Genomic DNA, 15,427 nt, shown 5'->3' with positions numbered 1-15,427 from the left:
GGTGAGAGGATTGTAGATGCCATATCTAGAAGAAAACATAGGCATCTTTTTGTCAGCATTTCATCAGCTTTAGATCAATGGAGTCATCCACAAAATTCATTTTTGGTGCCCTGCCCTCTACTGATGCTGGACCACTAATTTAGCTGTCTTGTATGTACTTTGAGTGAAAGCAGTATTTTAAGAAGATGTCCGCTGCCATTTATAACTTGCCAAACGGCGTCAACTCTGATGGTGCTGGGAGCAGACAAAGAAGGGCTGTCATGGAAATGAACTGTGCCATGTTTCAGGCTCATGTGTAGTACTGTTTAACAACCTCCCACCCTGTGTTTGGCTGCTTTGGAAGCAAAGATCAGCAAGCCTCTCACAAATGAATTATTGCAAACAACGAATTCCATCACAGCTCACAACATATCTTATCACACCGGCGTAAGGCGACTGATGTCTCCTCACACAGAGAAGATTCCCATCTTCCTGAAGATCAAGGTTATATTTGGCTACAGGGTATCATGTAACACGATTGGTTCCATCAGCATCCACGCATACGAACATCATGATGTTCTCTCAAAGCAGGTGAAGTGCTTGTGTAACCAGGTGATGAGGTGTGGGGCACGAGAGTCAGGAATAGGGCCCTGCGCAGGCTGGTAATCAGACTCTGCCTGCTGCGTGCCTGACTTGTACGTATCTCTGGAAACCCTTCCATTGTTTCTGTAGTTTTATGTTTACCGATGTCACTGTTTTGTTTTAAGGGTTACCCGATTATATTTGTTTTAAGGGTATCAAAAGTGTATTCGCGGGCTGTGGATTCTCAGAGACTTATACAGAACTTTGTTAACTAATTGTGTTCAGTCGCTAGGTGAAAAGTGTCTGTGTGTTGTGAGTTAAGTGTATTGTAATAGCGATATTAGAAATTATTAAGTTGTGTTGTGTTTAAATGTGTTATGTTATAGTAAAAGTTTTAAACAGAGGAAACTAACGGGTACGAGTGTGGAAGTGAGACCCTCGCTACCAGCCTGCTGTACGCCTGACTGGTACGTATCTCTGTAAACCCTCCTATAGATTTTGCTATCTTTTTAGAAAACAAACTTTAGAGAAGGGAGTGCTGTGTGAGTTCCTCCTGCGCACGTTGGTGACTGCCCACAATCAACGGTGAAACTGCCAGAACTGGGAGGGACCTGCTAGACGTCACCACAGCCAGGCAGAATAGGGACTGTGACGTACAGTAGATGCTGTCAGGAACTCGAGCAGGGCATTATGGGTGTTGTAGTTTGTAAGCCAACACGACGTATGTGAGCAACTATAGCCCATTTTAAAACCCGGCTTGCCTTCAGAGACAGTTACACCTGCACCCCATGGACTGGACTCCTTTGAGGACCTGGAAGGATGTCTTTCAATCCCTCTCCAAATTTGTATTATTAAAACAACTTCAACAAAAATTTTCGTATTTCCCAACATAATGCCATTCAGAATGCCAGTGCGATTGTGCAAAGTAACTTTGCATTATTTGTTTTGATCGCTAACTCCTTTCTTTACAGAAAATGAAATCAATGGTGACACTAATTAATCTGACTGAAACAGTGAAAGCAACACTATTCCCAAACATAAAGAACCGAGCAAAATTCTTGAAAATACAAGGTAACTGGGAAAATGGGAAAGTTCAAGAGGGCACACATATTGCTCATGAGTATGTATATTAAATAATCAATTTAAAAAAATAACTTTGACCAGGGCTAAAATGCAACACTATCTGATACTGCCTGCATATACTCTCCTTCTTTAGGAACTGATCAGCAGATGCATCTGGGTCAATTACAAACAAATAAAATACAAAAACAGGGTGGTCAGAACATATATTATCTGCCAACATCAAAATGTGCACAATCAGATGTCTTCCTACACATTGAGAGCCTTAATTCTGCAATACAACATCTCACGGTCTGAAATGCACAATACTCGATAACTGTTGTTGTTCTTGTTTACAGGTCACCAAGTGAACAATACAACAGAATGACAAGACAGACGAAGGATATGTAAGAAAACAACAAAATGCTGCAACAGGCCTCTAGTTTCACATCTCCATAATACTTAGCAGAGCTCAGACAGGTAATGATTTCATATTATAATTAAAAATTCATAACATTACTACCTCTCAAGGAGCCATGGCAGGAGCCAGAGGCTCTGGCTGTAAATAGCAACACATTCAAGATAAATAACAGTGATTATGTCTGTTGACACATCAGCACTGTGAAAGCGTACCTTTTAATATGCACTGGTGCTTCATTTGGACTTTTTGCCTTTTAATTTAGACCGAGGCTTTAGGAAGAGGCCAAGGCTCGCAGAGGTGAATGTGCTTTAGGACTGGTGACACTCCAGAGAAAGTGCGGTGATTTTGTCTTTTGACATATCATCAGCGTGAAAGTGAAGCCGGGGCAACAAATCAGTTGAGAGCTGACATCATGCTGTTGTTTTTTAATGCAGACTGATTCTTGCAAGGATAATTACAGTATCAGTACCCACCTGGATCGCATGAAAACTGAGTGCCACACAAGAACACCACTTACTGAAGTCCTGCGGCAGTCAATGGGAGGGACAAGAAGAGAGAGGGCCCAGTATATTAAATCCACTCTGCAGAGGAAGCACTGACAGAGTCCTGCACTCAGGGTGCCCTTTGCTCTGAGTTTAAGATGGGAAGTTATCTCCAACAGTACTCGGTGACTCTCTCCTGAATGGGATACATGTCTGAAAATAAGGGAATTGATTCTAAGAATGGAATTGTATCAACTCCAATCCTGTTATACCTTTGACCAGTTTTAAACGTTCACCATTTGCAGACTCAAATACAGAAGCATACAAGGGTTTTCTGAAGGGGTCTTGACCTTACTGCCTCAGAAAATGTAGTAAAATGTTGTTTGAATGCTTACAGCTTTTCTCTGTTTATTTAAGAAAAGTTGATACCATTTCGTGGACACCCCCCCCACCCCATCCTTATATTCCATAGTCATTATAATACTTTACATACAACAGTCACCGTTTCCTTACGAACTGCATGCATTAAAGTTATCTGGAGGGTCACATCAGCACACAGGAGGCAGATCAAATTGGCCATTGTGTCAAAGCTCTATCTATCACAATGGAGGAAGTGAAGCGCAGAGCTAAATGCTCTTGCAGAATCCAGCAGTGATGATCAAGATGACAGTTTTCACGAAGATGACGCTAAGGATGAGGATGTGGAACAATCTTGTGGTGATGGGGGTGCTAGTGTCAATGATGACACTGCATATAAGAACTCGGATGACTATGGGTACAACGAAGATGTTTTTTCTTCTTCTGAAGAAATCTTGAACGAGGATCACATTTCTGACTCTGTTGAATCTGATGTAACTGACCCCAGTCCTGAATCCTACTGACCTTGTAGATGAGGCACAGACTGACCCAGCAGGGCCAAATTGATCTACTGAACTCTTAGCTTGGTCAGCTAAGCACAGTTGTAAAAGAGAGTGTTTCAATGATTTACTGGAGATATTGAGACGTCAGGGGCACAAGCTTCCAAAGGATTGCAGGACTCTCTTACAATCACCTAAGAAAATGTATATCAGTGATAAATGCGGTGGTCAGTACATTTACTTTGGATTAAAGAAAGGAATCCTGAAAAACATATCTTCATCTAAAATATTGCAAGAATTCATGCATTCTTTAGACCTGTATTTCAATATTGATGGGGTTCGTCTCTTCAAATCTACATCCGTGCAATTTTGTCCTATATTGTTCTCTTCTCACCAATTCCAGCAAATCATTGTAGCATTATGTTGTGGAGGGACCGAGCCTGATCCCATTGATGATTATGTGAGTGACTTTTAGAGCAGTTAAAGTGACTTACCAATAATGACATTCATTTTGAAGATGGAGTATTTAATGTTACTGTGAAGGCTTAAATATGTGATGCCCCAGCACGCTCATATCTGAAAAGCTGCAAAGGACACAATTCATACTTTGGCTGCAAAAGATGCAAAATTAAAAGGGAGCTGGGAGGGAGGGAAGACTTGTTTTCACAGAGGAAGAGGCATGTAATGATCATACAGACATACAATTCAAGAACTTGGAGTACAAGGAACATCTACAGAGACTTTCTACCTTAGCTGCTGCTGGAGTTGGGTATATAAGCGATAGCTTTGCTTTTGTAAACGTATCTTCCATCTGTATAATTACGTTTTTTAAGATGATTTTGTTAATCTTTCCTGTACAGCTATTTTGATTTTCACTTGCCAAAGCATTTTGATCTTTTTCAGATTTCTCCCTTGACTACATGCATCTAGCTTGTCTTCATGTTGGCAAAATAATTCTTATTTTCTTAAAGCAGGGACCACCTAAATGTCGACTGTGTCAGACAGAGGAAAGACATTTCTGAGAATTTGGAAATTCTTGGCGGAAAGATGCCTTGGGAATTTGCTAGACAGCCAAGATCCCTCTTGGAGCTTGACAGATGTAAGGCTACAGAGTTCCGCCAGTTCCTTTTGTATACAGGTCCCATTGTGCTTCATAGTGTTGTATCAAAGGAACTATACACCCCTTTTCTGATGCTAACAATTGCTCTTTCCTTTATGTTGGACTCAGATAAAAGAAAGAGAAATTCCTATCTCAACTATGCCCAAAAACTGCTTGATACCTTTGTGGACCATGCTCAGCATTTTTATGGACCAACATTTGTTGTATATAATGTGCACAGTTTGAGACATCTACATCAGGATGTGGTACGATAGAATTGTTCTTTAAGTGATGTATCGGCATTACATCATTTGTAAGAGGAAGGAAAGAGTTCAGAGCAACTGTGAAGCATCTGTTTAACAAATGTATAGTTCCTCAAGACAAAAAGACTGCTGTTTCCTGTTGGATAATGAGGACTTTTCATTTGTGAAGGAGAAAAGAGCAGACAGAAGTCTTGTATGTGATGTTGTACGACAGTGTCAGACTTGCAACTTCTTCACTGAACCATGCTCACACCTGCTTAGCTTCAGTGAGCTGCCAGTTGTGAGTTGCAGGGTGATATGGCTGTTGACGTTTACACACCCACTTCATGTTGGGCGCAGTAGGAAGGAAATCTGATTGGTACATTTATGAGTTTTTGAAAAAGTATTGTACTTACAGCATTATGGTTTTTTTTCACAATGTGTTGATGCCTTAGGTGACCATTACATTAGTTATTTTATCGGTAATTATGTAATTTGAGTAAATATTGCTAAACATACAGTGAGCATGTTCAATTTGTGAATTGTTATGATAACCTTGTAATCCAATTTGAAATTTACTATCAATCTCCTCTTTGTAGGCTGACAAAAACTCTGTAGATGGAAGACATAAATACCATTTATTTTATGGGAAAATGAAGGCAGATAGCTTATCCCCCCCACCACAGGAAAGCGATGAGGAAAGTCTTGAATATAGCTCAGATGAAGAAACAACTGAGTCGGCAGAGTTGACAGGTAGAAATGGTTTAACTATGTTAGGTATATTGTTTTTTACTGCTCTCACATCATTGAAAATCACCCTAACAACCCCAGACATCTTTTCTCCACCATCAACACCTTGCTAAAGCCAAACAGCCCCACAACATTACCTGCCTCATCACAACTTTGCAACACATTCTAAGATTTCTTTAGCTCCAAGATTGACAACATCCAGCATCACATTCTCTCCACTACGCGTATCATTTCCACACCTCCTCCCTCCTCATCCAACATTTCTGGTTCCCTTCTCTCCAGCTTCTCTCTTCTTGGCTCAGCATCCCTCAATAAACTAGTTACATGCATGAAAACCCACCACATCTGTTTTACATACCATTCCCATCACTTTATTCCAGTCCTGTTTCTCTTCTCTCTGTCCCATTGTCCTCAATATTATAAATGAATCCATGAGCACTGGAATTGTACCAATGGTCCTCAAAACTGCTTCCATTACCCCCATGACAAAAAACCCTAACATGGCTCTCGACAACCTTAACAATATTCGCCCCATCTCCAACTTACCCTTTCTTGCAAAAATTCTAGAACGTGCTGCACACTTCAGTTACATAACCACCTCATGACAAACAACCTTTTTGAACCCCTCCAGTCTGGCTTCCGTCAATTTCACAGCACAGAAACTGTCCTGGTCAAAGTCACCAATGATCTTCTAATAGCTACTGATTCTGGTTCTCTTTCTATACTCATCCTTCTTGATGTCAGTGCTGCCTCTGACACTGTTGACCATGACATCCTACTTTCTCATCTTGAGACTGTGTTTGAAGTTTCTTACTCTCAAATGGTTCAAGTTTTATCTCACTGATCACTGTCACTTTGTCTCTCTTAATAGGTATAGGTCTGAAATTGGTCTTGTTAAGTCTGGTGTTGCTCAAGGCTCAAAACTGGACCCCTTGCTCTTTAGCATTTACATGTTTCCACTTGGTCAGCTTTTAAGATCACAAGGCCTCGGCTTTCATTTCTACGCTGACGATACTCAAATATACATCCATACCAAACCTGACACTGATGTGGCTGTCTCTATTCTATCTAATTGCAACACTGACAAATACTTGGATAACTCAAAATTTCAACAAGACCGAAGTCATGCTTATTGGCACCCCATATCAACTTCGTAAAGCCAATCCTGTAACATTATCTGTAGATGGTTCTGTACTTTTGCTTCAATCTAAATGGAAAAACCTTGGGGTGATATTCGATTCTGGCTTAACATTCGACCCACATGTGCAGCATATTGTCAAAACATCTTTTTTTCACCTCAGAAATATCACAAGACTATGCCATATGCTATCACTAACTGTGGCCCAAAAACTGATCAACACATTTGTGTTTTCTCAAATTGACTACTGTAATGCTCTACTCACTTGGGTATCTAAATCTACACTGAACAAACTCTAGTATGTCCAAAATTCAGCAGCCAGAATCCTGACCAGGTCTAGTGCAAGTGATCACATTACTCCTATCCTGGAGTCCCTGCACTGGCTTCCTGTCAAATTCCGTGTGGACTTTAAAATCCTCATGCTCACCTGTAAGGCTCTGTACGGCTTGGCACCTCACTACTGGTCTGAACTATTATCGCCCTACTCCCCACCTTGCAACCTTCGCTTCGATCTCCTAACTGTCCCCCAAGCCTGTTTACATCGTATGGGTGACAGAGCCTTCTCCTGTTATGCCCCCAAGCTCTGGAACTCTCTGCCCAGGGACATCAGAGAGTCACCATCTCTAAACTCCTTCAAATCCAGACTCAAAACCCTCTTCTTCAGAAAAGTCTTTACTAAACTGGTTCCATTCTTCACCCCTCTGCTCTTCTTAGTACCACCATCCACTGTCTCCTCTTTATAGTGTAATTGTGTTTTATCTTGTGTATTCTTTTTATTTATTGTTGTTGTCATTCTGTAAAGCGCTTTGAGAAGCCACCTTTAAAGGTGCTATATACGTTTTTTATTATTATTATTAATATTACATAAATTACAGCGATGGGTTATTGGAGAATTAGCTAAGACATTAATTTTACAACATTCTGTGATGTTAGCCTGCATACATTCTAATATTTGAACCACCTGGTGTGCAGTCATGCCAAGGTTTATGCATAATAACGCAAAATTAAAAACAATCTAAAATGTCAAATAGGCATCTGCTTAGACTGGAACAAGACTCTGTACATGGCACTTCAGTAGCAATCAATATACTACTGTTCATTTATGGGTTGGTGCACTAATAACTGCACGGGAACAAGAAGTTTATCCCAGGCTGAAAAGAGAAGACAAGAAACACAATGTTGTTCACTGCTGACACAGATCCCTACTTGAACTAATAACAGTTCTGCTCTTAAATTTACAGGATCTTCTACTGGTGAGCATAGTAGTGCGTTAGAAGAAGAGGAACAGGGACGCACAAAGTGTTCATTTTTGTGGAAGACTAATAACCAAATCCACGTAAAGCCAGAACAGAAAGGATCTCTCCCTCAGAAAACCCTTGTTAGGAGTCCAGTACAGAATTTCACAACTCTAGGTGATGATAACACGCCAGAATTACATTAGCTCTCTGCTTCAGCTGGATGCCAAGACATTGGAGCAGCTCTTAGGCACATGTCCCTCTATTTCCCTCAGTGCAATGCCTGACCCACGGCAATACTGGGCCACAGGTTGCAGATGTGATGTCACTTCACCGCTGGGAGGTCATAAAAAAACACCTCCACTTCACAGACGACTCCAAAATACCAGATGACAACACCCACCGCTTCATCAAAATAAGAAAATTATTTGGCCTACTTAGAGGAAATACCGAAGGAACTGTCTGTGTGTGGATGAGCAACTGATTCCATTTAAAGGAAGAAGCAGTTTGAACAGTGTAAGTTAGGTAAAAGTAACCCATAAGAAATTTTACCATGGTATACCATGGTACATACCGTGGTACACTTTAGTATTCTGGGATACGATACGGTATGTATCATGGTACATTATGATATATACTATGGTACATCTGTGAGTACTGTGGTTCATTCATTGTACCATAGTGTACTATGGTATGTACAGTTCCATAATAGTACCATGGTACATTTAAGTGTACACTGTGGTACATTCATTGTACCATAGTGTACCATGGTTTGTTTTACCACAGTGCAAAATAAATGTAAAATTTCTTATAGGACCAATCGATACATACATTTTTATAGAAAACAAAAATACATACAGTACATATATTTAATATACATACATACAGATGCAGCCATTCAAAATGCGCAGGCTATACCGCATTATTTTCCGGTACGCTGTACGCAGTCTACCACAAGCTACCGGTAAATACCGTGAGTTACCGGTAAATACCGCTAGTTACCGTAAATTCTCCTATAATACGACAAGCAAAATAATAGTATCCGGAATTTCCGCAAGATGGAGCTAATAAAGCTCCACCTCTCATGTTTGAGCTGTCGCCATCAAAGTCTTTAACGAAAATATTACTAATAGTATTAATAATGAATGACCTTGGACAAGCTGTAAGTCTAAACTCAAAGTATTGCCCTGGTCAACATTCTTTTTTTCATTGACCGTCTTTGTAAAAGTAACACCACAGCATTTCGCAATCACGCATTTGTTTCCAATCATGCAAAGTACAGTAATTTTTGAGAATCGATTCACCATGCCTTTCACATGCTCATAAAAGAGATTGATTTAGGAACATAAACATATTACCGTATGCAAACTGTACTGCATACATAAAAACTCCCTTGCTTTTAACAGAGCGTTCCATAATTTCTAACTACAAAAATGATTTAAACTGCGACACTTATTATTCAACCAGAGCTCGAAATATCACAAGGATCCTCTAGAGCACAGCAAAGACTGTATTAAAAGAATCGCGTATCTCAAGAAATTAATAAGATATAATTATATTCGTGTACTGCGACAGGGCTGTGTAGGGCTGTTTCACCTCTGTCTTCATGTGACTCGATTCAAAAGCTATTTAGCAAAGAAGGGATGAGAAGAGTGACAAACTAGTATACAGTACAGTACTTCAGATCTTTTTTTCTGAACCGGGGAAAATCTGATCATGTTTCTCTATAACAATAATAAAAAACATTGCCACACCCGGACTGTTAAACCAACGCATTAGCACGTCGAAGCCCATTGAGGAGCCGGGCGCAATAACTGTTTTGTCCCGTGACTTACTGATCTGCATTAATTACAGAAAGCGAGTTCCTGCTCTTTGCAGACGAACTGGTCCGGCTGTCGCCCACAGAACAGAGGCTGGAGCAGCACTGTCAGACCTTGGCGCTGACAGTCAATCTGGACCAGAGTTATGGTTTTCCAGAAAAAAAGCCAGACCCCCATTAGTCTTCCTGAGATCGTCGGATTATGAACGAATAAAAGCATCTTATTAAAAACGCGTTTGCTTTTGTCTGGGTATTTACTTTGTAATCTGTGGTTTACATCTACTGTATTGTTTTGAGATGCCACTTATAAAGGTGATATGTAAAATAAAGTTTTTTATTATTGTTATAGAGAAACATGATCAGATTTTCCCTGGTTCAGAAAAAAGACTATTAAAATCTGTAATCTTTCCAAGAAGTTTCTGCTATGTGCTAAGACATTAACGAGTACAACCCCCCTCTCTGCGGGACAGCTGGCAGTGATGAATTAAACTGGTTTCACAAGTATTTTCAATGTAGGAAGTACAGTAGGACAGCACAAAAAAAACAGACATTGTGTGGTACAGCACGGAGCTCAGTCAATTCAAACAAGTTCAGTTTCAAAAGAACTGCAACGGACATAAAAACTCCCTTGCTTTTAACAGAGCGTTTCATAATTGCCAACTACAAAATTTATTTAAACTGCGACACTTATCATTCGCTCAGGAACTCGCTTTCTGTAATTAATGCAGATCAGTAAATCAAGTAACAAAACAGTTATTGCGCCCGGCTCCTCAATGGGCTTTGACGTGCTAATGCGTTGGTTTAACAGTCCGGGTGTGGCAATGTTTTTTATTATTGTTATAGAGAAACATGATCAGATTTTCCCCGGTTCAGAAAAAAAGATCTGAAGTACTGTACTGTATACTAGTTTGTCACTCTTCTCATCCCCTCTTTGCTAAATAGCTTTTGAATCGAGTCACATGAAGACAGAGGTGAAACAGCCCTACACAGCCCTGTCGCAGTACACGAATATAATTATATCTTATTAATTTCTTGAGATACGCGATTCTTTTAATACAGTCTTTGCTGTGCTCTAGAGGATCCTTGTGATATTTCGAGCTCTGGTTGAATGATAAGTGTCACAGTTTAAATCATTTTCGTAGTAAGAAATTATGGAACGCTCTGTTAAAAGCAAGGGAGTTTTTATGTCCGTTGCAGTTTTTTTGCAACATGAATATAATTATATCGTTATTAATTTCTTGAGATACGCAATTCCATATTATATTCCCTTTTAATCAAATTCTAAAAGTATGCTTGTTGACTCCGGTATCACATTAGTTAAAGACTTCGATGCTTAAAATGTTTAGGGAGAAATGGAATACTGGTGCGTATGTTTTCTTTAAAGTACTGAGACCAGCCATATACTGTATGTTTAAGTTCCAAAATTAATATAATTTATGGCCTTCACACGCGTTGCAGTATTTCTCCTATTCTTTTTGTGCTCAGGCACTAAGATTTCCCTTCAGTGGTAAAATTCCATATAAATATTAAATACTACAACGGGCACAGTAAAGACGTTTACTGTAAATCTTTCTACGACAGGCCAACGGACCACGAGTGCCCCTGTCGGTCAACCAATCACGTACCGCGGTACCCTGCGTCATCTTGCGTCACGATGCGCGACGCCGTAGCCAATTACCTCCGGTACGTGTCTGTACCGTGCACTTTGAATGGGTGCATCTGTATGTATATATATTAATACATTTCATATATTAAATATACTGTATTATGATATGTATTAAACATATTGCATATAATACACACAGATAATATATAAATGTATATATATAATATGCACACATATACTGCATACAGAAGTTCAGGTGGGTAGCTGCGTCAGCATGCATAGTAATAGGTTTATTCCATGCTGAAAAGAGAAGAAAGAAAACACAACGTTTCGGCCATGGAGCCTTCTTCAGGTGTGAGAGAGACAGGGCAGTCAGCAAACGTAATGTAGCAGGAGAACAAAAGCTGGGAGACAGGAGGAGCGAGAGGCGGGAGCAGGGGACAGAAAGACAGGCCAATCAGGAGGTGTGAAGTCAGGATAGGTAAAGAGAGGTGTGAGATGAAATTTACAATGAATAGAGAGAATTCAGAAGAAAATTAGTCTGTCATTGAGAGAAGGGGAAAGGTGGGATCCTAGCTGCAGGATAATTTTAATTTCTGATGTTGGAGTTAGGAAAACCGTCTTTGAGAACACAGACGGAGAGATTAGAGTGGTCATGGCCGTCAGAGGTGAAATGAGAAACAATGGGCTTGGAGAGATCTTTAATCTTCACAGCCCTTACCATTTCTGAAGCGGTCTCTGAGTCTCCTTCCTGTTTCTCCAATGTAGATGGCTGGGCATTTACTGCAAGAGATACAGTAAATAAGGTTGCTGGAGGTACAAGATGCCCTCTGGGTGATCCGGTATTGTCCTGAGGGGCCTTGAATGAGTGTAGTGTTAGATATGTACTTGCAAGTGATACAGCGAGCTCTGTTGCAAGGGAAGGTGCTGGTGTGGATGGTTGCTGAGGGTGGTCAAGGGAGCTGTGAACAAGAAGGCTGCACAGATTAGGTGATCAGCGATGTGAGATGATGGGGCGGTCAGAAAAGAGGGCTCCAATGGAGGGATCATCCTGTAGGATGGAAAAGTTGTCATTAATAGTCCTGGGGATAGGAAGTGTGTTGGGGTGGGATGTACTGCATACATACAATATACTGTAGCCGAGTGTGGTAGATAAAACACATACAAATGAATGACCTGTAAAAATTGTCATGAACCTTTCTAAAAAGATACTGATGTTTTACTGTCGCCATATTGCAGACACACAGAGCCTGAGCACTGGTTCACACCTACCTCACAGGTTGGAACTGGGCTACAGAATCACAGTCGGGATAAGGATCTCAAGGATGTTTGTTGTAAGGTTTTCACTTAATAAATCATTAATAAACAAATGAACATGGAAATATAAACAAGCTGCATGATACAGCTTTGTAGTTCTCTGTCATATGACAGATACTGTTTAATTATTTAAAAATATTTCAGCATGTTTGGCTACATTTTTGTAACTTATTCCCGGTGTAAACGAGAGAAACGAGAGCGCTACGCGTACTGGCGTCTGTATTTTAGATATTCTCTCGCGAACAAGTAGTAACTGACGTAACGGACATTTACTGTGTCAGCCGGCATCGCTGTAGCTAGCATAACAATATGGACGCACCTTTAGTTTTTTACTAATGGTGCCACAGATGTGGGCAAGCTAAAGGTGATAGAGGGAGAATACACTCCGGATGAGCACGACAGAGAATCCCTGGTATGCTGGATAAACCCTAAACTCGTCAGGAGGACGGCCCGGCTCACGCTGCCACTGTGCCTGAGACAGGAGGGAAGTGCTCTTAAGCGCCAGTGATTACTAGCTAACAGCTAACGTTACTTTGTGTCTTCAGCTCTAGGTTAATGCTACTTAGTCCCAACATAATTTTTGGTGAACTTTCGGGTTCTTCAAACATTGCTAACTTAGAGGAAATGGGCCCACGTTAGTAAGGTTAAGCAGTAGTTATAGATAATTATTGTAACTATTTAAATCAATTGCTAGCTTGAATAGAGCTCGCTACTGATCATTTCCTGTAAGGTTAGCTAACTCTTTAGACTGCGACCCCTTAGTAGTAGTCTAAGGTTCATTGTGTAGGGTTAAGTGAGTACAGAGTGTCGTCTCCTACAGATGACAAGGCTGAACTCACTGAAATAAGGAACAGGCTGATAAGCACAGAGGAGACATCAGAGGAATTCTGGACATCGTATTAAGAAGAGAAAAGTGTTTAACAATGAGTCCACCGAGGTACAGTGCCTTGCGAAAGTATTCGGGCCCCTTGAACTTTTCAACCTTTTGCCACATTTCAGGCTTCAAACATAAAGATATAAATTTTTTATTTTATGTGAAGAATCACCAACAAGTGGGACACAATTGTGAAGTGGAAAGAAATCTATTGGATTTTTGAAACTTTTTTAACTAATAAAAAAATGAAAAGTGGGGCGTGGAAAACTATTCGGCCCCTTTACTTTCAGTGCAGCAAACTCACTCCAGAAGTTCAGCGAGGATCTCTGAATGATCCAATGTTGTCCTAAATGACTGATGGTGATAAATAGAATCCACCTGTGTGTAATCAAGTCTCTGTATAAATGCACCTGCTCTGTGATAGTCTCAAGGTTCTGTTGAAAGCGCAGAGAGCATCATGAAGACCAAGGAACACACCAGGCAGGTCCGTAATACTGTTGTGGAGAAGTTTAAAGCCGGATTTGGATACAAAAAGATTTCCCAAGCTTCAAACATCCCAAGGAGCACTGTGCAAGCGATCATCTTGAAATGGAAGGAGTATCAGACCACTGCAAATCTACCAAGACCTGGCCGTCCCTCTAAACTTTCAGCTCAGACAAGGAGAAGACTGATCAGAGATGCAGCCAAGAGGCCCATGATCACTCTGGATGAACTGCAGAGAAAAACAGCTGAGGTGGGAGAGTCTGTCCATAGGACAACAATCAGTCTTACACTGCACAAATCTGGCCTTGATGGAAGAGTGGCAAGAAGAAAGCCATTTCTCAAAGATATCCATAAAAAGTCTCGTCTAAAGTTTGCCACAAGCCACCTGGGAGACACCCCAAACATGTGGAAGAAGGTGCTCTGGTCAGATGAAACCAAAATCGAACTTTTTGGCCACAATGCAAAACGATATGTTTGGCGTAAAAGCAACACAGCTCATCACCCTCAACACACCATCCCCACTGTCAAACATGGTGGTGGCAGCATCATGGTGTAGATTATGCCGGTTCAGGGACGCCAAATAATGTAGATCATAGTGGCTCTCTGAAAGCACCAGTTCTGTAGGGTTTGGGCATTTACTGAGACAATTATTAATTGTAGCAGTAAATCACAAAGTTGATTCTTTTGATGGCTTTAGAATCCAACCATGCGACATAACTCAAACAACGCGCACACACAGTTACTAATACACGAGGATACATTTATTAATACATAGAATATGCATATAAACCTAACAGATCTTATCGAGAGGGTTATCAGAATACAAAAGATATATATTCAATCAGTTACAAAGAGTTACACATCAAGAGGACATACGTTCAGTATATCATTCATTAAGACCGTTTCGTAAAGTGGACTTGGTTACAACTTCTACATTAGATACTCAAACAAGTACATAACTCTTAGGAATTAAATTGATATCAACTGGTTGGGATAACAATTGAATTCTCGAGCTGTAATGCATTGAAGTTGAATACTCATCCAATCTCTGGGGATTTAGATCTCCTGCGGGCACAAAGGAACAGTTGCAGGCTGTTGCTGTCCAATCCGCGCTCTCTGGCTCGGTGCCAGGCTGTGCTGTGCGGCTTGCGACGGTGCGCTGCTGATGCTCATTGTTGGCTTTAACTAGCAAAGTTTGTGCACAGGAGAAAAGATGACTGTGGGTCCCAGCAAGTCAGGAAGAGGACCGGTTCGTTCCTGAATAGTGATTCAGCTGTCCACAGTTCCGACCTGTTCACGAGGCCTGCTGCTGGTTACTCTCTGGCAACCTCCACTCTAGACTCTTAGAACAAAGGAAAGTTCTGGCACTCGGACACACTGGCCGCTCCGTGGTTGTCCGGGCTGAGTCTCAGGATGGTCAGGAGGCGCGCTGCGAGAATGTCCTGCCCTTGGGATTCTCCTTTGAATTCCTTCTGAATCTTGTC

The 15,427-nt window shown here is 40.8% G+C and overlaps 1 long non-coding RNA gene across 1 annotated transcript; it reads left to right on the top strand.

Annotated features, from left to right (window-relative positions):
* The first annotated feature begins 1,975 nt into the window (after nt 1–1,975).
* On the top strand, nt 1,976–8,458 carry LOC138223321 (uncharacterized). The gene is made up of 4 exons (XR_011181748.1): nt 1,976–2,100; nt 4,352–4,479; nt 5,321–5,474; nt 7,851–8,458. It is a non-coding gene; the product is annotated as an uncharacterized lncRNA (long non-coding RNA).
* The last annotated feature ends 6,969 nt before the right edge of the window (nt 8,459–15,427 follow it).

The sequence above is a fragment of the Lepisosteus oculatus genome, chromosome 16 (genome assembly GCF_040954835.1).
Source record: "Lepisosteus oculatus isolate fLepOcu1 chromosome 16, fLepOcu1.hap2, whole genome shotgun sequence".
NCBI classification, from domain to species: Eukaryota; Metazoa; Chordata; class Actinopteri; order Semionotiformes; family Lepisosteidae; genus Lepisosteus; species Lepisosteus oculatus.
Note: the sequence above shows the minus strand (reverse complement) of the source record. Positions and strands in the feature narration are given on the sequence as shown.